We start from the raw sequence: 23631 nt of genomic DNA on the forward strand, positions 1-23631 counted from the left end.
ACTTCTTTTGTTGTCAGCGGCACAGGAATCTGTGTTTCTTTTTGTTGCGTCATCTTGCTGTGTCAGTACTCTGTGTGTGCAGCGCCATTCCGGGGCAGGCTGCACTTTCTTTTGCGCTGGGTGGCTCTCCTTACAGGGCGCACTCCTTGCGCGTGGGGCTCTCCTACATGGGGGGCACCCTGCGTGGGATGGCACTCCTAGCACACATCAGCACTGTGCGTGGGCCAGCTCCACACAGGTCAAGGAGGCCCAGGTTTGAACCGCGGACCTCCCATGTGGTAGACGGATGTCCTATCCACTGGGCAAGCCGTTTTCCCCCATTTTCTTTTGATTTGTATATCCATGGTATATCTTTTTTATCCTTTAACTATTAATCTACCTACATAAATTTCTTTTATAGCATACAGTTGGGTCATATTATTTTATACAGTCTGACAATCTGTCTTTTAATTGGTATATTAAGACGATTTATTAATACATTAATCAATATGTTAGGATTTAAGTTTGTCATTTTATTATTTGTTTTCTGTTTGTTTTCTCTGTTTTTTTTTTTGTTCATATGTTTCTCCTTTCCTGCCTTCCTGTAGGGTACTTTATTTTGTGGTGTTTCTTTTAAATTTAAAATGTGCCCCCCACCCCCTTTGTTGTTGTTTGTGCTTGCTTTCTGCTCTCTGTGTCCATTCACTGTGTGTTCTTTCCATGTCTGCTTGTCTTTTCTTCTAGTCTTTCTCTTTAGGAGGCACTGGGAACTGATTCCAGAACCTCCAGTGTGGGAGAGAGGCAATCAATTGCTTGAGCCACCTCACTCTCACTATCTCTTCTCTGCATCTCCCTTTTTTGTGTCATCTTGCTGTACCAGGCATCTGTGGCGTGGGCCTCCAGCTTTCTGCAGCATGGGCCAGCTTTTGCCTTCACCAGGAGGTGCCAGGAATTTGAACCCTGGACTTCCCATATGGTAGATGGGAGCCCAATAGCTTGAGCCACATCTGCTTCTCTAAAATATTTTAAGTGTATCTCATTGCTTGTTTTTTTAGTGTCTTCTTAGCATGTTATAGTATATCTATTTATCACAGTGTACTAGTGTCAACAATCACCACTTCAAGTGGAATGTAGGTACTTTATCACTGCTTATGTCCCTTTGCCCTCCCCCCTTTATGATATGATTGTCTTAAATGTTATCTCTATATACTGATCCCCACATCAGAGTTACATGTTTTTGCTTTCAAATGTCAAACATAATTTAAAAAACTAAAGAGTAGAAGAATTGTCTTTTATATTTACCCAAATATTTACCCTTTCCATTGCTCTTTCTTCATTCCTGATGTTCCAGGTTTTTTCTCTCTCTTTCTCTCTCCTTTTTCCCTCTTTCCCTCTTCTTTTCCCTCCCTCCCTCCCTCTCTTCCTTCCTTTCTTTTTTTTCACTTCCTGTCTATATGAACACCTTCCTCTAAGAATGATTAGAGCAGATCTGCGGGGGGCAAATTCTCTTCATTCTCTTTCACTGAGTAAACCTTTATTTCTCCTTTATTCCTGAAAGGTGTTTTCATAGGATATAGACTTCTGGGTTATAGTTCTTTTCTTCCAGCTCTTGAAAAATCTTGTGCCTCTTTTTGGCCCTAATGGTTTCTGTTGAACTGCCATTTGAATCATTATTCTCCTGTAGGTAATGTGTTATTTCTCTTGGGCTACTTTCAAGATTGTTTTTTAGTTCTTAATTTTCAGAAATTTATGATGTGTATGGGAGTAGATTTCTTTGGGTTTATCCTGTTTGGGGTTCACTCAGCTTCTTGAATCTGTAGGGTTTTCTATTGCCAACTTTGGGAAGTTTTTTTTTTTTTTTATTAAACAGTTTTTTTGAGATATATTCACATACTATACGATATATCCAAAGTGTATAATCAATGGCTTTTAGTATAATCACAATGTTGTGCATTCATCATCACAAAAATTTTAGAACAATTTCATTGTTCCAGAAAGAAAAACTCCACACCCCTTAGCAGTCCTTCCCTAGCCCTACATAACCACTAATCTAATTTCATCTTTATAAATTGATTTATAGTTACATTTTATATAAATGGAATCATATAATATGTAGTACTTTGTGTCTGGTTTCTTTCATTTAGCATAATTTTTTTTGGTCTGATACTGACATTTTGTAGTATACATTTGTTCAGCTTCAAAGAAAAAATAGTCTCATATATGTAATTTTATCCATATTCATATTTGTCATGTGGTTTTACTGTGCCATACAGTTCCATGTTACATTTTTTCACTTTCCTTTTAGTAATGTACATGATCTTACGCTTTTTTGGGGAAGTTTTGAATCATTATTTTTACAAATTTTTTTTCTGTATCATACTTTTTCTCCTTTCCATCTGGGACTCTAATGATTCTTTTGTTCTGTTTTGCTTTTCAATTTTTTGTTCCAAACCCTTATTTTAAAAAAATTATGAATTTCATATATATACATTTATTTATATAATATACATGATCCATTAGAGAATTACTTAATCTTTATTGGGTTCATTACTTACTTTGCTGGAATAATTCCTCAAGGAATTCTTTAGGAAAAAGTTTGGACCCTGTACATGTCTGAAAATCCTTTCATGTCTGAAAATGTCTCTTACTTCTTAGCTAGTTTTATAGGCTTCCAGGACAAAGTAATTTTTCCTCAGTACTTTGATACTTTTCTCAACTTTCTTCTGGCATCTAAGTATTGCCAGTGAAATCTTGCAGCTCTTTATTCTTTTCATTCTGGTCAGCCCTCTCACGGCCAATCTTGTATTATTGTTAGTTTTGTTTTCTTTGTTTCCTACTGCAGTGTAAATGACTTGAGAACAGGGGCGTGTCCTGTCCCCTTTTTAACTCTAGTCCCCAGCATAGCACTTGCAGATGTTTGTTGCACTGGATTGACATGTGGAAGACAGAGATAGAGATCCATGAACTGATATATGTGGCCCTCTTGCTCATTGTTGGTATGATTTTTGATACTGAGAATTTTCTCCTATTGATTTTTCCTACAGAGAGGTGTGCCTTTCCTGAGGGGCCGAGTGCTGCAGCCCTGCAAGCGCAGGAGCACAGTTCCATTCCACCAGCAGGTTTGAGCCTGCTGATCTCTAACCGTGTTTCCTGCCCACCAGGAGCTCTGGGTCTTGTAGAGGAGCAAGGCATGCTAATGAATTTCTAAGGCACCTCAGTCTGAATCCCAGCTCTGCCACTTAAAAACTGTATTCCCCCCAAACACGGTGCTTAATCTGTTTGTACCTCAGCTTTCTCTTACATAAAATGAGGTTAGTAACTCCCACCTTACTGGTATTGACTGCATTAAATAAGAAAGTACATGTATAGCACTTGGCAAGTAGTTGGCATTCAGTGAACCATAAATCTTTTTCCTTTCTTTTGAACTCATTTTTTAGGAAGCTAGAGAATTTTCCTCTCGGGCTGAATGAAGAATTGGGCATATCAAATTTCCCCCCTTCTTAGAGTATTTTGGGGAGTAATATAACACACAGAAAGAGGATAATAGTTAATCCTTGTAGATCCTACTCAGTTCTGGGTTTCCATGATTTTAAGATTTTATTTTTAGTTTGGCTTTTTGGAAAACAAAGCTTTTCAAGCAGAGATCCCAAGTTTTCTGGCACAGTGTCATCTTATATAGATGAGGTAACTGGAGTCTTGAAGGTTAAGTAGTGACACGGTGAGTGTAAGGGCTCTCGAGCTTTAGACAGCCAGTCCAGGTGTCCATTAGACCCAGCTGCTCCTCTCCTGAATGCAGGTCCTTCTTCTCCATCAGCCAGAGGGGACATTCTCTAGGGAAACCAGGATGGTTTAATTACCTGTCTATTTGAGCTCTCCATTTATGTCAAGAGGGCCTTCTTCCTTTGGGCTAAGTGTGGTATGTGTGTGTATGTGTGGGGTGTAGGAGAAAGACTGAATTAGAGATCAGAGCTGAGTTAAGGACTCACAGTTGATTTTAATGGTCGGTGTGGGTTAACATGAGGATGGAAGGGGTGCTGCTTCATCCCCTTATGGGCTGGCTTTTGTCTGCAGATGACACTCTCACTTGCCAGAAAAACAAATGCTCATGTCAAATGTATCACACTAATGCAAGATGGTAATCATAGGGTAGTAAATGGGAACTCTGCATTTTATGCATGATATTTCTGTAAACCTAAAACCTCTCTTATAAAAAAAAGAAAAAGAATAAAAAAATGCTCCTTTCTCCCCTCAGATTGCCTGCTCAATACTCCCCCACCTTCTCTCTTCCTTTGGAGCAGTTTCCTACATGTTTTTTAACTGAATGGTTTCTCATCTTCTTGGGGAACCTTTATTGGGATAATTACGTGATTTTTACAGAGAGATTTTCTTCATATAAGAACCATCATCCTTTCTACCATGGTAATGGAATATCTGAAGTAAGGAGGGCTTGCAAGGCTACATAGCTGGCTCTGATAGACTCTAGGGAAAGCGTTTGTCAGAATCCTACTCCTGGGGCTAGGATTCTGGATCTTATTTGGATGATGGTGATGTCAGAATCCTCCTGCCTTCAGTCAGCTAAAGACCAAACCACGGAGAGGGTTCCTGCCTGTGGGTAGACTCTAACACATGCACTATTTTCTAATCTGGGCCCATTTAAGGTCCCTCTGGCTGCCTACCTTACAATCCATCTCTTTAGTCCTCCTGGCAGGTCCTGAGAAATCAAGAGGTGGCAGCTTGCTGAGTTTGACCCATAGGGTCTTCGGGGGCAGCTCCGCCAGGGAAACTGTAGGAAGACTGACCCTCCCAATGATTTTGCTGCCCCTGTCTTTTTCCTGTTCCTTCTTCAAGTCTTAGGTTTTTCAGCAGCACAGAGGCGCTGCTGGATGGACTGCATCTGCTCTCCACCACCTGGAGGTGCATGTGGTGCTCCAGCATCGTGTCCTTTCATTGACGAGTTCCTCTACAGGCTTCCAAGGGTACCTGACATATCTAGTCATCAGTCTGGGAGCGCGTAAGCCTTCTGCTTGTTGTTTTAGTAGGGAAGCCCCACATTCCTTGTTTCTCCTGCTGTGAATGCTAAGGAGAGATGGCGTGAATGTGCACACGCATGTGGTGAGGGATGGGAACTGTCCAGAGAACACGGGAATACATGGACCTGCCTTGGATAATGGGAGCAGGGCAAGCAGCTAGGCCGCCTGCTTTTGGCATGTCGTTTCCCAGGAAGGTGGTTTCTCTAAAATATGGAAAACGCTTTGAACCTCTTTGAGGCTGGGAGTCTCCCACGCATGGTGAACTAATGTGAGCCCAGTGCCTGAGTTCATCACAATCTTAAGGACTTTTTCACTGCCCACCATGGGATCTTTTCAGGAAATAGATTTTTTTTTCTTTTCCTTTTTTTAAATTTAAATTTAAGTTTTTTTCATTTATTTTTTAATATTAAAAAAATGTGAGGTCTCCATATACCCCCCACCTCCCTCACCCCACTCCTTCCCCCGTAACAATAATCTCCTCCATCATCGTGAGACATTCATTGCATTTGGTGAATACATCTCTGAGCACCGCTGCACCTCATGGTCAATGGTCCACATCATAGATCTTTAAATAAGGAAGCAATACATGCTTTAAGAAAGTAGTACATATTCATTAAACACTTACCAAACAGAAGCATTTAAAATAAAAAGGGAAAGTCCTCCTCCCTTCCCCCTCAGCCCCCTCCCAGGATTACCACGGTTACAATGGATTGATGGGACTCACTCTGGACTTGTGTTTCCCACAGATGCTCCACGCCCATCCCAACCTTGGCACCGGGTGTGGTCCAGTGCTGTGGCATGGAAGGGGAGAAGGGGACAGGGCAGCACAGTGCCAGGGTCTGACTTGAGTCCTTGTCCAGTGAGGCTGCTGGGAAGAGATAAATAATCTTTTCCCAGCCATGCTTTTTCTCTCCTCAAGCCTTGTGCTGTATGCTGCTAATGTGTATTTAATAAGGTTTCGCACTTTTTTTTTTTTATGTCTGTAATTTTTGCTTCTCAGTTTGAAGCACAGAATGGTAATGGAGGGGTGGGGAGGAGGGAAAACCAAGTGGTATGCTGGAAGTTCCCTAAGGAGGTGAGGTGCTCAGCAGTGTGACGAGGTGCCAAGGTGTGTAAGGTGGGCACAAGGGAGCAAGGGCCAAGTTGTATCTCTAAAGACAAGGTTTGAAGGTCTCCAAGGCAAGCAGAACTTTAGCGTGTTGATTTTGGAAATGGATTTATTCTTTGAACATCTATTTAGAGATGGAAGAGGAAAGACAAGCCTGCTGAAACCTTGCTGTTCTTACACCACCACCACGTGGTTTCAGGAGAGCACCTGAGGGCTGCTGAGATGCACCCAAGGTTTATGTTGTCATCCTGGCTCCCGGGCTTTCAGGGTCCACCCCAATTTGACCTGGAAAGCCATTTTGCCTTTTCCGTGACCACGGTGCTCTTTACCTTGCTGCTTTTTTCCTTTGTAGCAGGCAGTAGTTCCAAGGGTGTGAACGTGTCCCCTCTTTGTTTCCTGAGATCATGCCACACTGCCTTTGTGGACTAATCCTGTGCCCTAGTGCCAGCCTGCCTCCCCTTGCCCAAAAAAGCAGTGTCCTCATCACCTTGGTGTCCTCCTGTGCCTAGCACATGGTTTCCTGGACCCAGTGGGTAGGGAAGACCTGTAGCATGGACAGCTAGTATACCCCCATCACTGCAAGCAGGCACTTGTTGAATTTTACACAGAAATTCAAGATGGTCCTTGTGTAGCTCAGCCTGCTGCTGCTCCTCTTCTGTATGGGCCTCTGAGTGCCTGGTCGATCATGACTAAAAAGACTTGCACTCTCCAAACATATCAACTCATCTTGCAGACTGTGGCTCCCATATCCTGAAATGTCCCACCTGCTGCCTTGTCCCATTAACAGGATACTTTTCAGGATGGACCGAGATTAACCTACTTCCAGAAACCGTCCCTGATCCTCCAGAGCTGGTCAGGGTCTCTTTCAGGCAACCCCATGGTCCTGCCCTGGTTCACATTGCAGTGCTAAACCCTTTCTTTCATTGTTGTTTCTCTCCTTTACCTAGGACACGGATTCCTCGAAGGCAGAGTCTGTTTTGGTCACCTCTGAATCTAGCTTTTAGCTGGGATGTTGGTGAGGATGCAAAAAAGTTATTGGTATTGATTGGCTCTTGTCTTTAGCTATTCATTGAATAGATTTGGGTACTATGAGCCATAAAATGGGTTTGCAAGAGAGAGTTACGTGGAAATCCCAGGAGAGGCTCAGAGAGAAAGAGTGCTGGATCAGAACTGGTAGGATAGGATCAGAGAGGCCTTGACAAATGGCACAATGTATTTATTCAGCACCTTTGTCATGATATTTCTGTTTCCCCGGGGTCTAGTCATTTATTTTCACTGTATTTCTGTGACTCCATCTTCCTTTAGAAAATGGAAAGTGTGAAGAAACAACTGTCCAAAGTAATCTGTGAGGTGAGGGCAAGAGCTGGGAGGAGACCCGGGCCGTCCTGAGCCCTGAATCAGGGCTGCAGGTAGGCCATGCCAACCTGCATGCCTGGGTGTCTCTCATGACCTGTTAGCTGTCTCACAGTACAGCTGGCAGTCCCCATGGTGGTAGGACCCAACCTCTACGTCTCATTTCCTTTCCTTTTCCTGGGGTTAAGGTTAGAGAGCAAGAGCCAAACAACAGAAGAGTACGGAGAAGAAAGTAAATGTTCAGGACTCCACTGTCTTGAGAGAAAGAAGACTGGCAACATCTTGGTGTTTGTCCTTCCAAACTAATACCAAAGTCTTAGGTCATATTTTAATATATGCTGCGTTGTAAATGGCTTTTTTAATTTAAAAAAAATTGTGGATGTTTTTCATGTCAATAAATATAAGTCTTTACCATCCTTTTTGAAGGTGATATGTTATTTCATAAATGGGGATGCATAATTTAACCAGTTTCCTATTATTCATCATTTAACTTGTTTCCAATTTTCTATGTAAAATTAGCACTATGCCACATATTCACCTACATCTTTGCTTCTTATGTCCATTATTTCCTTCAGGCTAAATTTCTAAAAATGGCCCTGCTTAGTCAAATGATAAGCACATTGGAAATTATGATATATATTCTCAGTTTTCTTTCTAGAATATTTTACTCCCACCAGTCACCCATGGGAGTGCCCATTTCCCCAAATTCTTGCCAGTCTGCCTATGGGGGATGATATCTTGCTATTTTCATTTTTTAAAAATTATAGATTAGGTTGAACAGCTTTTCTTCTGTTGATCCTTTGTTTTTCTTTGTGAATTATCTGTTTATGCTCCTCCCACTTTTTGTTTTTGTTTTTCAATTGAATTGCAGCCCTTTGGACTTTTTGATTAGTACATTTTTATGTATTAAGATCATTACTCTTTTATTTGTAATAGATTGCTATTAACTTTGCAGTTTGCTGTTTCATTTAAATTCTTTTTGTGGTTTCCCCACCCAGACATTTGCCTTATGTACTCAAATACATTCCACTTAAGAAATTCCATATGCATATATATGTAAATATGTATAATTTTCTAGTAATTTTCCAGTTTCATTCTCAGCCTATAAATCTTCAATTTATTTGTAATGTAGTAAGTATGTGGAATAAAGTAAGGTAGCCAACTTTTTTTCACAAATGGATTAGCAGTTGTCTCAATATCATTTACTGATGAAGACATTCTTAACCAACTGATCCATTGATTTGAAGTATGTTCTCTTTATGAACTAACATTATATTTAGTTAGAATTATTTTTTTGATCTTAACTCTTTCATTCACCTTACCTATGCATTCTTACCAAGATGTTTTTAAAGTTTTAAATTTTGTTTTTTAAGTAAAACAGTTACATCATTCAAACATCAAAACATGTACCAAGATCCAATGAAAATTCTCCTTTCTACCCTGTTCCCCATCTACTCACTTCCCACCTTCCTCCTAGGCAACCACTATTATGCATTTCTTGTGTATTCTTCTAGAGATTTCTAAATGTACATTGAAGCAAAAATTGAAAATTTATCTAAACTCTTTTTATGCATTTGGTGACATACTATACATACTGTTCTGTACTTTAAAAAAATTTAACAGCATCTTGGAATTGAAACTTTTCATTGCCATTGGTTTATAATATGTTTTAATACCTGGTAAGACAAAGCTTGATCCATTCTTTTCTAAAATTTCTTCACCATTCTTGCATATTTATTCATTCTGTTAAATTTTAGAACTAGGTTTTCATATTGAAAAAGACCTATTTCAATATGAATTGAGACTTCAAAGTTTATAATTTAATTTGGGGAAAATGAACATCTTTACAATATTGAATTACTTCAGTTTTTTTTTTTTTTTACAAAACTAATTACAGACCTCTCTTACATTATTTTGTTCATTCATTCATCAACTATTTATTTTTTGAGTGCTTCCTGTGTGCTAGGGTTAAGCATCTCTATCTAGATAGAGATGGTTTTTGCTCTCCTAACACTTTCACACTGGGGAACAATATGAGAAATAATCAGGCAATTATAATGTATTTTGAATGTTAAGGATAAGGGATAGTATACACTGAGGTAATAATATATAGCGCAGGAATGGGTTTTTCTTGGGGTTGGGGTGGGGGAGGGAGATGGAGGAATTGTCAGGAAAGAGATCCAGAATTAAATACTGTCTACAGACCTTCAAGATGAGATAAGCAGTTAGCCTGGTATAGATAGAGTAGGTGGGGGCAGAGCAGTTGAGTTTCAGGCAGGAGGAGCAGCCTATGCCAAGGCCCAAAGATACACAAACACGGTCAGAGAATGACAAGATGCCCCGGAGAGCTGGAACATGAATCTTAGAGGGGACTGAGGTTAAGGCGATCGGGAGTAGAATGGGGTGGTATCTTGCAGTCCAAATGAAAGAGTTTTCACTTAGAGGGTCCTGGAAACCATTGCATTGGGCAGGTGGAGGAGTGATGTAATCAGATTTGCATTTTAAAAGACAACATCTGAGAGTAGTTTGGAGGGGAGGTAAGACCAGACGGCAGGGAAACTAGGAGACTGGCCTTACATCTAGTGAGAGAGAAGGGTCTGCACCTGGAAAAATGACAGTGGACTTGGAGAGGAACAGATAGATTGAAAAAGCTATGTAAGAAACAGAATTGCAGATTGGTGATTGTAAAGATAGGAGAATTGGGGACTCTGCACTGCCTGTTATAAATGGCTTTTTGAACCCAAGCATTTACTTTTGCTCCCTCCTAAAACCCAATTAAAATGACAGTGAGACACTGGAAGATGCAGAGCAGGAGTAGCTCAGTGGTTGAGTGCTTGCTTCCCATGTATGAGGTCTTGGATTCAACCCCTGGTACCTCCTAAAAGAAAAAAAAGACACTGGAGAGGAGGAAAGGATGGTAGCAAAATTGTGAAGCTGGAGAGTAGCTGGGTGATCAGTGGGTAATGGCCAAGCAGACCAGAGACGGCTGGCACTTAGGCCTGTAGTACAGAAGCACAATGTGATAGTATGAAGCTTTTGTGAATCCCAGAAAAGATCTTGGTCTTGGAGCTAATCCATCCCTGTGGGTGTGTGACCCTTTGACTGGATTTAATTCAGTTGGGGACCTTTGACTGGAGTAATCAGTGAGGTGTAACCCAAGTTGGGTCTCAGCTCTCTTGCTGGAGTCTTTTATAAATGGGAGAAACATTCAGAGACATAGAAAGAGAGCTGCACTGTGAGAAAGGACTCCAGGATCGCCTACAGCTGCAGAAAGAGAAATGGAGGAGGCTGAGAGAGGCTGAAGGCTGGAATCAGTGGAGCAACCTGAAGGTGAAGAAATGAGTTTGGGGGTGGGGGGGTGCGGAGAGCAAACCATGTGCCTGATCACCTAACGCTGAGCTCAGGCAGAAAGTGAGCGTGGAAGAGAAAGCAGAGATTCGTCACCATTTGCCTTGCCACATGGCAGGAGTCCAGGATCTGCTAGCAGCCGACCTTTGGTGAGACAGCATCTCTGATGATTCCTTGATTTGGATATTTTCACAGCCTCAGAACAGTAAGACTTCACCTTAATATATTCCTATTATAAAAGCCAACCCATTTCTGGTATTTTGCATTGGCAGCCTGTGGCAAACGAAAACACACAGAAACAGGGATCCCCTAAGAACTCAGATATTAGAGGGACCAAGTTCCTACCAAAGTGGGGGGTGGGGGTGGGAGTAGAAGGGGAGGGTTGGGTTAAAGTCTTTGTAGGAAGCCGCCTCCCACCAGTGTAGCCTGATAATTGCATCTCCTCCACACCAGCAGAAGACCAATGGCTTATTCTCCAAGCTCTCACTGGGGAGGTTAAACTAGAACTCTGGATGCTGAGGACAGGAACATCAAAGTGAAGACAAGAGGCTTCAGTGGATATAGCTTCATTCCTTCCCCCTACCCAAGTGTTTTCCCCACTTGACTCCAAGGCTTAAACCTCCCAGATAGGAAATTAAAGAATTCCTTTATGAGAAATGAAAGAACTTGAGAGAAAAGCCCCATAAACCTTCAAAGGTGGAGGTTTAAAACTTTTCTGACCAGCTCGCCCTCCCAGCTACAAGCCACTCCCATAGAAACAGGCCTTGCAGTCAGGTTGCTATTGCTTCATTCTTAAATATGATCGATGATTCCATGAAAGGATCCTAAGGTACTCGATAACTTCCTCTATCATGACCAAAATATAAACCAATTTAAATATAAGGCCCCAACATACAATTTCTGTACTCTAAAACAAACAGGAAAAAAAAGGAGCAAGGAAATAAGCAATGCAGGAGAGCAGGAAAAAACTTAAAATATATATATCTTCAGATAAGAGAAAATATGTATTGTGTTCATGAAATAAGAACAGGCAGCAATTTAAAAATAACACAGGAAAACGAGCTCTTAGAAATGAAAAATTTATTAAAAGGGCTAAAAGGTTGGAGTTAAGGAACTTCAAGAAATTAGAACAAAAAGACAGAGATGGTAATATGAGAGAAACATTAGGAAAATAGAGACTGGTTTCAGGAGGTCAAACATCCAAAAAGTAGAAGGAATGTAGAAGTTATTGATGAAATGATTTCAGAAAGTTTCCCAGAACTGAGTAACAAAAGAATTTCCAGACTGAGAGGGCTTCCCAGCCCATTAAATTTTGAAAATAGATCCATACCAGAACGCATCTTCATGAACTTTTAGAACCCAAAGACCAAAGCTGATCCTAGACATTTTCTGAGACAGGTGACATATTGTTATCTCTTCTGCAAAACAAGTTACTCTAGAACTTAGTGGCTTAGACCAGGTACAGCAAATTTTTTCTTAAAGTAAATATTTTAGGCTTGTGGGCCATGCAGTCTTTGTCACAACTACCATTAGTTGTGGTACCTAACTACCATTATAGCACCATAGCAGCCAAAGATAAGGTGTAATGAATGGGTTTGACTGTGTTCCAATAAAACTTTATTTACAAAATCTTGTAGCCAGTCCAAAGCCCTAGTTTACTGACCCCTGGTTTAGAAAAGCATTCCTTAGTTTACAGTTTCTGTGGGCTTAGCAGGGCCCTTCGGCGCTCTGGGTCTCCCACAAGACTGCAGTTGAGGTGTTGGTTGGGCTACAGTCATTTGAAGGCTTTGCCTGTGCGTGAAACCTCCCAAACTCACGTACATTCTTGTCAGCCAGATTCAGTTCCTCATGGACCTTGGTTCCTTGTTACCTGGACATCTCTGTAAGGCAGCTCACAGCCAGCAGCTTGCTTCATTGGAGGGAGCAAGAGGGAATGTGAGCCAGGCAGAAGTCATTCTTTTTTCACCTAGTTCTGGAAATGATATCCCATCACTTTTCTGTTTGTTATAGAAGCAAGTCACCAGGCCCAGCCTACATTCGAGGGGAGGGAATTACCATGACACGGGCTCAAGTACCAGGGCCCAGGGATCATCTGGGGCCCTCTTACAAGGCTGAACGTTCCAAGAGGAAAAGAACACAGAACACAGGTCATATAACAAACATTTAATCCCAGGGAAAGCAAAGTTACACTAGCAAGGAAATGTAACTGCAGTACATTCCATGGCTCAGCTGTGAAGAGTATTTATGCATTCATATCACAGGCACTAACTATTGAGCTATACAATGGTTATGATAAAATTCACTGGGAAGGGGAGGGAGTATGTGAGAGCAAAACCCTCATCTTTCGTAGTAGGAAGTCAGTAGATGGCAGGATTAGAAACAAAGAGGCAAATATTTGAAGAAACAGCTAAAATAATCTAAACTGGTTGTCTTTGGGGGATATGGGGAGAGAAGAGCCAAGCACTGAAATTTTCCATCATAAACTATATACTATTTGATGGAAATACACTTTGAAAGAGACAAGCTCTAAATGCAACAGGGTATCCTGGACTGGATTCTGGAACAGAAAAAGCACAATGGTAGAAAAACTGGAGCTTACTTACTAGTAATTGTCAAGTTAGTTTCTTAGTTAAGACAGATGAACCATGGCAATTTAAGATCTTAATATGATGGGAGAGTAGGTGAGAAGTACTTTCTGTGTTACCTTTGTAATTTTTTTTGGTAAATCTAAAATTATTTCAAAATAGAAAGTTTATTTTTTAAGGCTAAATTGTTGATGTTCTCAAGCTCCTAAATGGATGGTGGGGCTGCTGCTTGAGCTTCCAGACATGAGAGGAAGAGCAGGCCAGATGGGGTGAGATGAGAAGGGGGAAGAAGATGATGGGTTCAGTGTAGATCCCTCAAAGATACCAGGTGCATCTGATGTCCTTTAGGCAGGACTTCTAGGTGAGAGGGAGAAAGTGTGAGTCACCAGCCCATGTGTAATTGATGAGAAGCAGATGGGATGTATCTATGGAATATGTGTGAAATGAGAAAAGGACTTAAGACAGAGCTCTAATGAATACCAAAAACATTGAAAAAACTGTGCCATTTTCACAGTTTGATTTTCCTTCCTAATTGTCCTTCTCTGTGTTGATTCAGTTATTTTTATGAGAACAGTTATTAAATGTCTACCAAATATTACAGTGCTAACAGACTCAAATACCTGTAGAAGCCATGCAGAATTCATTGAGTGAAACTGGCCTTGTATGTAAGTAATTGGGAATGGCATGGACTGTGGTCTGCTCTGCCCAGAGGGGGTGGCTTTGCCTCCAGCTGATTGCTGCCAGTTAAGAAAGTGGGTCTACTCTTGGCGTATTTTCTTATTTTCCTAAGTCAGAAATTCGGATTTTTACGTAAAATCTCACAGTTTTTAAAGTGTGGGCAATTATTATTTTTAATTTTTACCAACCGAATAGAATGTGTCTGATGACAAAAAGTAGCTGGCAGTTTACTTGTTTACCTCAATTCCAATTCTTTCTTCTGAGTGTGGCCACTTTTCCATTCCTTTCCCTGCCCCAAACCTTTATCTGTAAATTGAATCTGCATTACTCCAGTGGGCTGGCAGTGAGCTTTTTGATAAAGCTGTTGACACATTTGGACCAAGGACATATTCCTACATGGTGCTGCTTATTAAACCCCTGTGCTCCAGAAGGCATTGGCATCCCCATGTGTACCCACCAGACATTTAGCCACTTGCTCTAAAGGGACTTTATCTCGTGGTTGTCCCCTGTCATTGATGACCCTGTCATAGGAGACAGGGTCTAATTTCCTGCCAGAGTGAGACATTGTGGCCCTAAAACCTGTGGGGCTGTTGTTCTAGCCTGGAAATCTAATCTAACCTGGCAGGACAGTTCTTTATACAGCCCTGCCAGAACTTGCTAAATTTTCCTTTCACATATTTGCAAATGAATTTTGTGCTTTTATTGCCACCCCCACCAAGCTGGTGGTGGTAGGGGGAAGAGCAGAAAAGACAAAAAACAAAACAAAACAACAACAATAAAACCCTGTAATGAAGTTTATGGATCTGCAGTTTTCCATTCTTGCATCTTTGCAGTGTTTTATAAATATAGGCATCATAATTGGCTCTTTTCCAAGTTGTTCAGGCATGTTATCAGTCTCCATGAATTCTTAGAAATACCAATTTTCCTGAAATGTATTTGGCTACTTTCCTGAGGGTCTTAACATGTAAATTCAGAGAGAAAAATCTGATTTTCCTCCCTCCCTTTCTTTGTGGCCTGATTGAAGGCTTTCGTCCATGTGTGACTTTGAATTTGGAAAAAAAAAGCATTAAGAGTATTTTTCACATCATCAGTTGTCAACCTCATATTACGAATTGGCAAGAGCATCGTTTTCTGGCGGCTAGTATAGCTAAGAATGTTTTCCTGTTTATTTTATGTATTTTGAGTTGCATATCATTTCTTGCTTTAGCTTTTATGGTACTACTTTTTGTGGAAGGCCACTTCTTCTTTTCCCTCCCTATTAATTGGCACCTCAGGGTTTTTGTATGTACCTCTGAAGGTTCCAATATATTTTTTCTCCTTATTCTGAAGGTTTCCTGTTGGAGGTGTTGGTGTTGGTGGCTAATCTTCCCCCAGGAATTCTAGGTGGTCTTGGAACCTGCCATAATTATATAGGTATAACCCTTGCTTTATGTGTTATAAAAGCTGATTAAGTATATAAAGATGAAAGTTTATAAGTATAAATCATTTTTTTAAGGGAGTCAGCATAGTGTTGTGGAAGGATATGGGATTTAGAATCAGAAAATTAGATCAGAATTTTGTGTGAAATTCCTTACTTATAGCAAGCAGTGGATCAATAAATCTTACACTTGTGAATTTCTTAAACTTTTGAGTTCAGGTCCCCATTAAACCTTTTATGGGATATTTGACCTTGGGAAACTCATGCCACTTCTTTGAGTCTTAGTTTTCTCATCTCGTTCACAGGGGAGGCTGGCTCTGCCTTGTTAACTTTACTTGAGTGTTGTTATGGATTAAATAAGGTCGTGGTTGACAAAGCAGTTCACAATTAATGTCGATAAATTATGTTGCTGCTATTTTTAAATACTCTGGGCAGTTTGCCGTTTTAGCAATCATGAGGTTAGCATGTAAGTGATATGAATGGTCTCCGTACTTCTGTGAGTTTGCTTAAAGTTGAACCTGTCTGTAGACTTTGAACCCAGTGAGGGGAAAGACTGAAAGAATGTATAGCAATTGAGCTTCTACAAAGTGCTGACCACTAATGAGGCTTTTTCATCCATTCTAGCTCATTGAGTCATTACAAGCACCCTTTGAGTAAGGCTCTACCTTTATTTTGGCAAATGAAGAAATGGAGGCTGTATTACAACTAGTAAATAGAGACTTTGCAAGCTCCCCAGGGCTGACTGACTCTAGAGCCCACTGTCCAGACCTCATATAGGTAGCCTCAGTGCTGGTCAGCTGGCCTGGCATGTGCTGAATCCAGTGCCCACCCTTGCCTGCTCTCTCTGTACCACTAGTAGTTCTGTACCCTTGTGCCAGTCCCAGAGGCATAGAGCTGACTTGTATTTGGGGCCAGGAGGGTGTCTACCCAGAGTGACCCTCAGAGGATCAATTAATTACAGGACTTGTGATTTGGGGGATCTGCCAGGACGCTGTTAGTTCTAGATTTTATTTAGGAGTTCTTGTCCAGATAGGAGAATAACTTGGGGAGAGTCCAGATCCAACTCAGCATCTGCGGGGCACAGGTTGGAGCGCCCCCAAAGAAATTGTTTTGAATCTGTCACTAGACAGATTTGGCACTGTAGGCTTAATGCACCAAGAATTCCTGATTTTGTATTTCTGGGTTGAAGTCCATTTTTCAAGGGTGGTTTACTGGCCTGCAATAATAGAGCGGTAAAGAAGAAATATGGGCGGGGAGACCTTTCTATTGAAAGAACAGGGGGAAAGGCATGGGTTTGATTTGAAAGAGTTGGAGGTAGCCCTTTGTCACCACCTCTTTGCCTCTGTAAGGGAATTTGTCTCTCTTTCCTGTGGCACAGACAGGCAGGAGTTTATGGATCTAACCCAAACCCAGGGACACTTTCTGTTTGGTGGTGATAAGCTTTTGAAAAAACACAGAGTCAAGTTATTGTCCTAAGCCCTTTTGTTGCTGGGTTATGTTTTTGGCAAAGCTCTGTTATCATTTCCTACCTGATCCTTAAATATTGGTGATCCCCAGGGACTTATCCCACTTTCATTAATAGACACCTTCTCTCTAGGTGATCTCCTTTCTTCCCATGGCTTCAAATCTCCTCTGGACGCCAAAGACTTTTAACTGTACATTTCCAAATATATTCTGCAGTGTGGCCAATACAGAGCTCTTTATCTTGTCTTCTTGGTCTTCTCTTCTCCCAGTGATCTCTGGCTGAGTCACCAGGGCTCCCATCACCTAGTTGTCTAAGCCAGAAACCTGGTCAGCATCCCTGACTGCTCCTTCCCTCTCATGTTGTTCCAGTTACAAGTCCCAATCGTTTCACCGTGTATTTTCCCTTTTGAGCCAATCCTCTCCTTCCTCTTCCCACCACCCCTCTTCTAGTCTAAGTCCCTATTGTTGGTCCTGTGGACTCTTGCCCCCTAATTATGGTCCTTCTTCCCTCGGGAACATCTTCCACGTTGCCCCCAGAATATTCCATCAGAAACATGTATCTGATTATGCTACTCCTATGGTCAAAACAGGTGTGACTTTCCTTCATTTTCCTGACCAAGTCCCAGCTCAGTCACCTGATGTTCAAGGTACTTAGCCATGCCTCTGCTGGCCTCACCCCGAGCTACTCCTCAGGGAGGAGACGCACATCCCTGCTGTAGGCACATGGAGTGCCTCACCATTTGCAGAACACCCTACAATCCCAATTATATTGCTTGTAATGTACTTTGTGCTTAGAGAGGGTGCTCCCTCCTCTGCCTAGGGAAAACATGTCTGTTGACATCAAACCCACATGTCTTTTTCTCTGTGTGACTTTTTCTGATTCCCTCTTCTTTTTCCTCCCCTGCTCCTTTTTGTCCTCCTTCTCCATCTCCCCCTCCTCATCTTCCTTCTCCTCTTCCTCTTTGCCTTCCTCCTTCTCATCCCCACAGGATCCCCTCTCTGCCAATCAGTTAATTTTTTGTCAGTCGGGCTGTCAGAACACTTGGTGCCCATGGCCACATCTGGGCTGGGGTGTCCTTAAGGTACGTGAGGACTACTACCTTGATTAATATAATCTCTCCCAGCATCAGACAAAGATTTGTTGAGGGCAGGTGAATGGATAAACAAAATGTGGTCTGGTCATACCATGGAAAACTACTCAGCCATGAAAAGGAACGAAGTGCTGATTGTGCCACAACATGGGTGAAACTTAAAATGAGTGTAATAAGCCAGACACAAAAGGACATTGTATGATTCCACTTACAGGAAATATTTTGAATAAGAAAATTCAAAGAGACAAAAAGTAAATTAGAAGTTACCAGGGGTAGAGAGAGGAAGGAATGGGGAGTAGTTGATTAAGGGGAACAGTTTCTGTTCAGGGTGATGAAAAAGTTTTGGTAAAGGGTGACGGTGATGGTAGTACAACATTGTAAATGTAATTAATGCCACTTAACTGCACACTTAAAAATGGCTAAATTAGAAGATTTTATGATGTATTGTTACCACAGTTAAAAAAACAAAAGGTATGTCAGAGGAATTGCTGCTTGAAAGCTCTTTAGGAACTAGGGACAGAGGCTCACATCAGCTTGTTCTTGAGCTCAAGCCTACAAACAAACTCACCCCCAGTGGTAGAAGCCTAAATGGAATCCTACTTTAAATGCACTAAGGGAACTTGTTATTTAAAGGAATTCTGCTGTGAACTCTTATAAGGGAGAGGAGGCTTTTAAGCATTAAGCAGTCACCTACTGCTCTCTCTGGGCGGATTACAGTGTGGGAACGCAGGGCCCCAGTACCTCTACAAAATTTTTTTGCCTGTCTATTTTAATGACTGAAAGCCAGAAGGCAGCAGAGCCCAAAAGAAAGGTGGAATGCAGTTTTGTTGCTTTCTCTTTACAGTCGAGTACCTTGGAGTTTTGCCAGATATTTTCCTCTTGCCCTTTTTTTTTTAAATGAAAAGCTTTCCTGGCAGATGTCAGAAACCCAGTTCTAGGGCATTGATAATTACCCAAAAAAGGCATTGGCTTCTCTCCCCCATCAGCTGACTGTGCAATTCCCTGTCCCACATCTGTGTAGTCATCCAGAGAAGGCTGAGAGTCTGCATTTGCTGAAGGGCTAACCTTTGCTCTCTGAGCACCCCTAGTGCATAATTTGTCTGCTGGGCACCAGGGGTGGCTGCTTTCCAACTTAATTGTTCATAAGCTGGTTTTCTTTCTCACTTGGCCAAACCTGCCAGCTGTTCCATTCAGGGTCCTTTAAGATCTGGATGCGTCTGAACTGGCCTCTTTTCCTTAGTGAGCTCAATGCCGCAGCCAGCCTGGGCTTCCCTCCATTCTTCTCTCACGCCCTGTGCTTTCTGCCCCTGAGTGTTTGCCCCTCTTTGTCTTTAGCGGGAGTGTTCTCCTTTCCCCTCCTTTGGTGAAATCCTTTCTTTTTCTCTGGGTGGATGTTGAGGCCTGGAGGTGATTGAAGATGACAAGTCTGGATTTGAATAGTGATTTGGCCACTTACCCAGTTCTGTGTCCTTGGACAACACTCTGCCTCTTCTTTCAGAACCTCTCTTTTTCCATGGGGAATAGTAGCCCGGATGGCCTTGTTAGATCAGTGCAATAATCTGTAAAGCTTGGCAATGGTAGGTGCTCGTAAAAGTTTTTGTCCTTCCTTTTTTTCAGGGAGTTTTTGCCAGATCTTCCTATCTGGGAGGAATCTTTTCCTTCTCAGAATTTGTATGCATTTGGTAGCTCTTAGGGCTATTGGTACTTTCCACCTTTGTTATAATCATTTATATATGAGCTTCTGTTCTTCTGACCTGGAAGCTTCCTAAGCAGAGGTGCTTTGATGGTGTTTGAGTTTTTGTCTCCCCTGAAGCCTAGCCAGTGCCTTGCCTGGCTTCCCTGCTCGGTAAATGCTTGTCAAGTGTGTGAACCTTCTACTTCGAGGCTCTAAAGTGAGTCTCCCAGAGGTGACCAGGTCCTCTTGGAGAGAGCCAGCCTGCTTTTGTGTCCTTCGTTATGTTTATTACCTGCAGTGCTTTTGACTCTATATTAAAATGTGTTTTTAAAAGGAAATAAGTGAAGGCATATGAAGTGATGGCCTATCTGTGAGGGCCCCAATGTTCTCTAATACAAATCACCATGGCAACATGGTGGCCTTCACATTTTACCAGTTAAGAAGATGAACTCTCTTGCCCACAGATGCTGAGCAGATTGGCCACCATTACCCAGAGCTCTATGGAACAGGTCTCTACCTGACAGGCTGTGGACCTCATTACCAGGGGACTTTTCTGAACGATGGTGACTCATCAGACAGCAGCCCTGGCCTCTCACTGATCCCCATTGTCTGATTCATTCTGTGCTTTCAAGAGACTATGAAAACCCAGTCCCTCCTGGAACAAGCCTCATGGCATTTCCAAATGGCTCTAAAGAAGGCCTGGGGAGAGCTGCTGAGTGGGGCCTGGGTCCATGGTCTGCACACCATGCTGTCTGGTCCCAGGCCCATGGGGAGGCTGGGGAGATGCGGGTATATATTTTTTAAGGTTAACCTTAGCATGTCAGTTTGAAGTTGCTCGTATGAGCCCAGGCAGCACTGCTTTGTCTCATAGCAGCCTCCATATGCACAGCAGTCCACTCCCAGTACAGCCTCTGTATGACAGACACTGGCCTGCCTTTCTCTGTACTTGGCCTGTCTTCTGAGCTCCTGCCACACTGCATCATGGTGGAAAGGCGGGCTTGTAAGCTCCTGGTTTCTGGCTCTTTTTCCTGATTTTTTTTTATATAGACTGCATCAAGGCCAGGTGCAGGCTCAATAGACCTGGATGCTGACAGCCCCCCAAAAGGGCACAGGGCTATTCTCTGAGTCCATCAGTCCCAGAATGGTGCATAGCCAGGGCTTATTCCTGGAGAGCTTGACCTCCCTTGCCTTTTATACCAAAGAATGCCTTGCCAGCTAGTCTTTAGTTCCAGCTTTGGTGAGAGCTGGCAAGGCTAGAGGATGCTTAGTAATTAAAATACATGTCTCCCCTTGGGGTCCCTTCCATACAAAAGCTTTGCATGCAGCGGGATGACAGGCTCAACTGCTCCTGACCCCGCGCCAGTCCACAGCCTGTAGCTGGGCAGCAAGCATCACAGAGGCAGGAAAGCCAGCTGGCCAAGCCTGCACGGTCGGCCGGAACTGTGTACTCCCCAGCCCTCGGCGCCTGTGCGCTGACTGAGATTACAAGTGGCCACACCTGACAGAGGTTTCTTTTGGCAGATGAGTCTCTAAATGGACATCCAGATGCATGTCAGAGAGCAATTGCTCTTGAGTGTATACACATTGAGGAGATTTGACCTACAAGCCCTGGAGTGGCTTGGGCATAAAGAACACCACCGTGCAGTATCCCCAGGTTGAAATTCTGGCTGTGGCACTTGCTAGTTTGCAGGACCTTGCTGGACCTGGCTCTCGAGGACAAGTCTCTGCTAACAGGAAATCTGAGGAAAAGCAGACTAAAGGAGCCTAGGCGTCTTTTGTTTGGATAGCTGCCTGGGACCTTGATTCTTCACAGAGGAAGCAGTATAACTTAGTGGCAAGAAAATACTTTGGAGATGGGTGTTTTACTAGCTGCGCATACTTAATGTGTATTCTTGGGGTATTGGGCACAATACAGCTCACAGGATGCCCCTAGACGCCATAATTGTGTTGTCCTTATCCAATTACCCACTTCTTCAGGCACTGATTTCTAACGAGAGCTTTGTCCTTTGTCCTCCCTGGCTACAATGGTTGGTCAAGGTATTTTTAAAGTGCTTTTAAGTTGAGATATAACAGTAAGTGCACATCTCTTAAGTCTACAGTTCCACACATTTTTACGTAGGTATAATCCCCACCTGGGTTAACATAGAAAACATTCTAGCATCACAGGAGTTTCCCTTCACCCATGTCTGATTTGCTGTTTGACCTCTGTCACAGTGGTTTAGTATTGTCTCTTCTTGTGCTTCACTTACACGGACATGTCCATCATGGCAGTCTTTTCTTTCTAGCTTCTTTGCACATTGCCTGTGAGAGTCATCCACACCGTATTTAGCACTGCAGGCATTGCTTGTTATACTGCACATTGCAGATATTGTGTTTTGTTTTGTTTTAGAAATTGAAGGTTTGTGGCAACCCTGCATTGAGCTTGTCTTATTTTCCCAACAGCCCGTGCTCATTCGTGTCTCTGCGGCCCATTTCAGTAATTCTTATAATAATGAAAACTTTTTCATTGTTATTATGTTTGTTTTGGGGATCTGTGATCAGTGATCTTTGATGTTACTACCATAATTTCTCCCCCTTTCATTTTATTGATTTTTTAAAAAATTTCTCACCCCTTCCCCGCCAACCCCCCTGTTGTCTGCTCTCTGTGTCCATTTGCTGCATGTTCTTTGTCTGCTTCAGTTGTTGTCAGTGGCACAGAAATCTGTGTTTCTTTTTGTTGCATCATCTTTGTGTGTCAGCTCTCTGTATGTGCAGCGCCATTCCTGGGCAGGCTGCACTTTCTTTTGCACTGGGCGGCTCTCCTTACGGGGCACACTCCTTGCGCGTGGGGCTCCCCTATGTGGGGACACCCCTGCGTGGCAGGGCACTCCTTGCGCGCATCAGCACTGCGCATGGGCCAGCTCCACACAGGTCAAGGAGGCCCGGGGTTTGAACTGTGGACCTCCCATGTGGTAGACGGACACCCTATCCACTGGGCCAAGTCCGCTTCCCTGATGTGGTTTTTTACATTGATTTTCTTATGTTGAACCATCTTTGCATTCCTACTTGGTCATGGTATATAATTCTTTTAATATGCCATTGCATTTGATTTGCTAGTATTTTATTGAGAAATTTTGCATCTGTATTCGTAAGAGAAGTTAGCTATAGTTTTCTCGTGATTCCTTATCTGGCTTGGGTAATGTTGGCCCCATAGAGCAAGTTAAGAAGAGTTCCCTCTTCAATTTTTGGAAAATTTGAGCAGAATTGGTGTTTATTCTTCTTTGAATGTTTGGTGGAATTCAACAGTGAAGCTGTATGGTTCTGGACTTTTTGTTGGGAGGTTTTTGAATACCTATTTAATCTCTTTACTTGTTATAAGTCTGTTGAGAGCTTCTGTTTCTTTCCAGCACCAGTTTTTTGAAGAAACTGTCCTTTCCTCATTGAATTGCCTTGGCGTCTTTGTAAAAAAAGAATTGATATTAAATATACGTGTTTATAACTGGACTCTAATTTCTATTCCATTGATCTCTATGTCTATCCTTGTGCCAGTATTACACGGTCTTCATTACTGTAAGCTTTTTTGTTTTGAAATCTCTGAGTCCTCCAATTTTGTTTCTTTTCATGATTATATTGGCTAGTTTGTGACCTTGCATTCCATACAATTTTTAGAATTGGCTTGTAAATTTGTATAAAACCAGGCAGCTGAAACTTTGATAGGGATTGAATCTGTAGATCATTTTAAAAAACTTTTCTGTTTAGGTCTCTGATCCACTGTGAATTAAAATTTGTATAAGGTATCAGTTAGGGATATCCATTTATTAAAAATATTGTTCTCAGGAAGCGGATGTGGCTCAACTGATAGAGCATCCACCTACCATATGGGAGGGTCCAGGGTTCGATACCCAGGGCCTCCTGACCCATGTG

The 23631-nt window shown here is 42.2% G+C and overlaps 1 protein-coding gene across 2 annotated transcripts in view; it reads left to right on the forward strand.

Annotated features, from left to right (window-relative positions):
• CHCHD6 (coiled-coil-helix-coiled-coil-helix domain containing 6) overlaps nucleotides 1–23631 on the forward strand; it is a 261817-nt gene that overhangs the window by 70336 nt on the left and 167850 nt on the right. The gene's annotated exons all lie outside the window — the stretch shown is intronic.

The sequence above is a fragment of the Dasypus novemcinctus genome, chromosome 26, assembly GCF_030445035.2.
Source record: "Dasypus novemcinctus isolate mDasNov1 chromosome 26, mDasNov1.1.hap2, whole genome shotgun sequence".
In the NCBI taxonomy this organism is placed as follows: domain Eukaryota; kingdom Metazoa; phylum Chordata; class Mammalia; order Cingulata; family Dasypodidae; genus Dasypus; species Dasypus novemcinctus.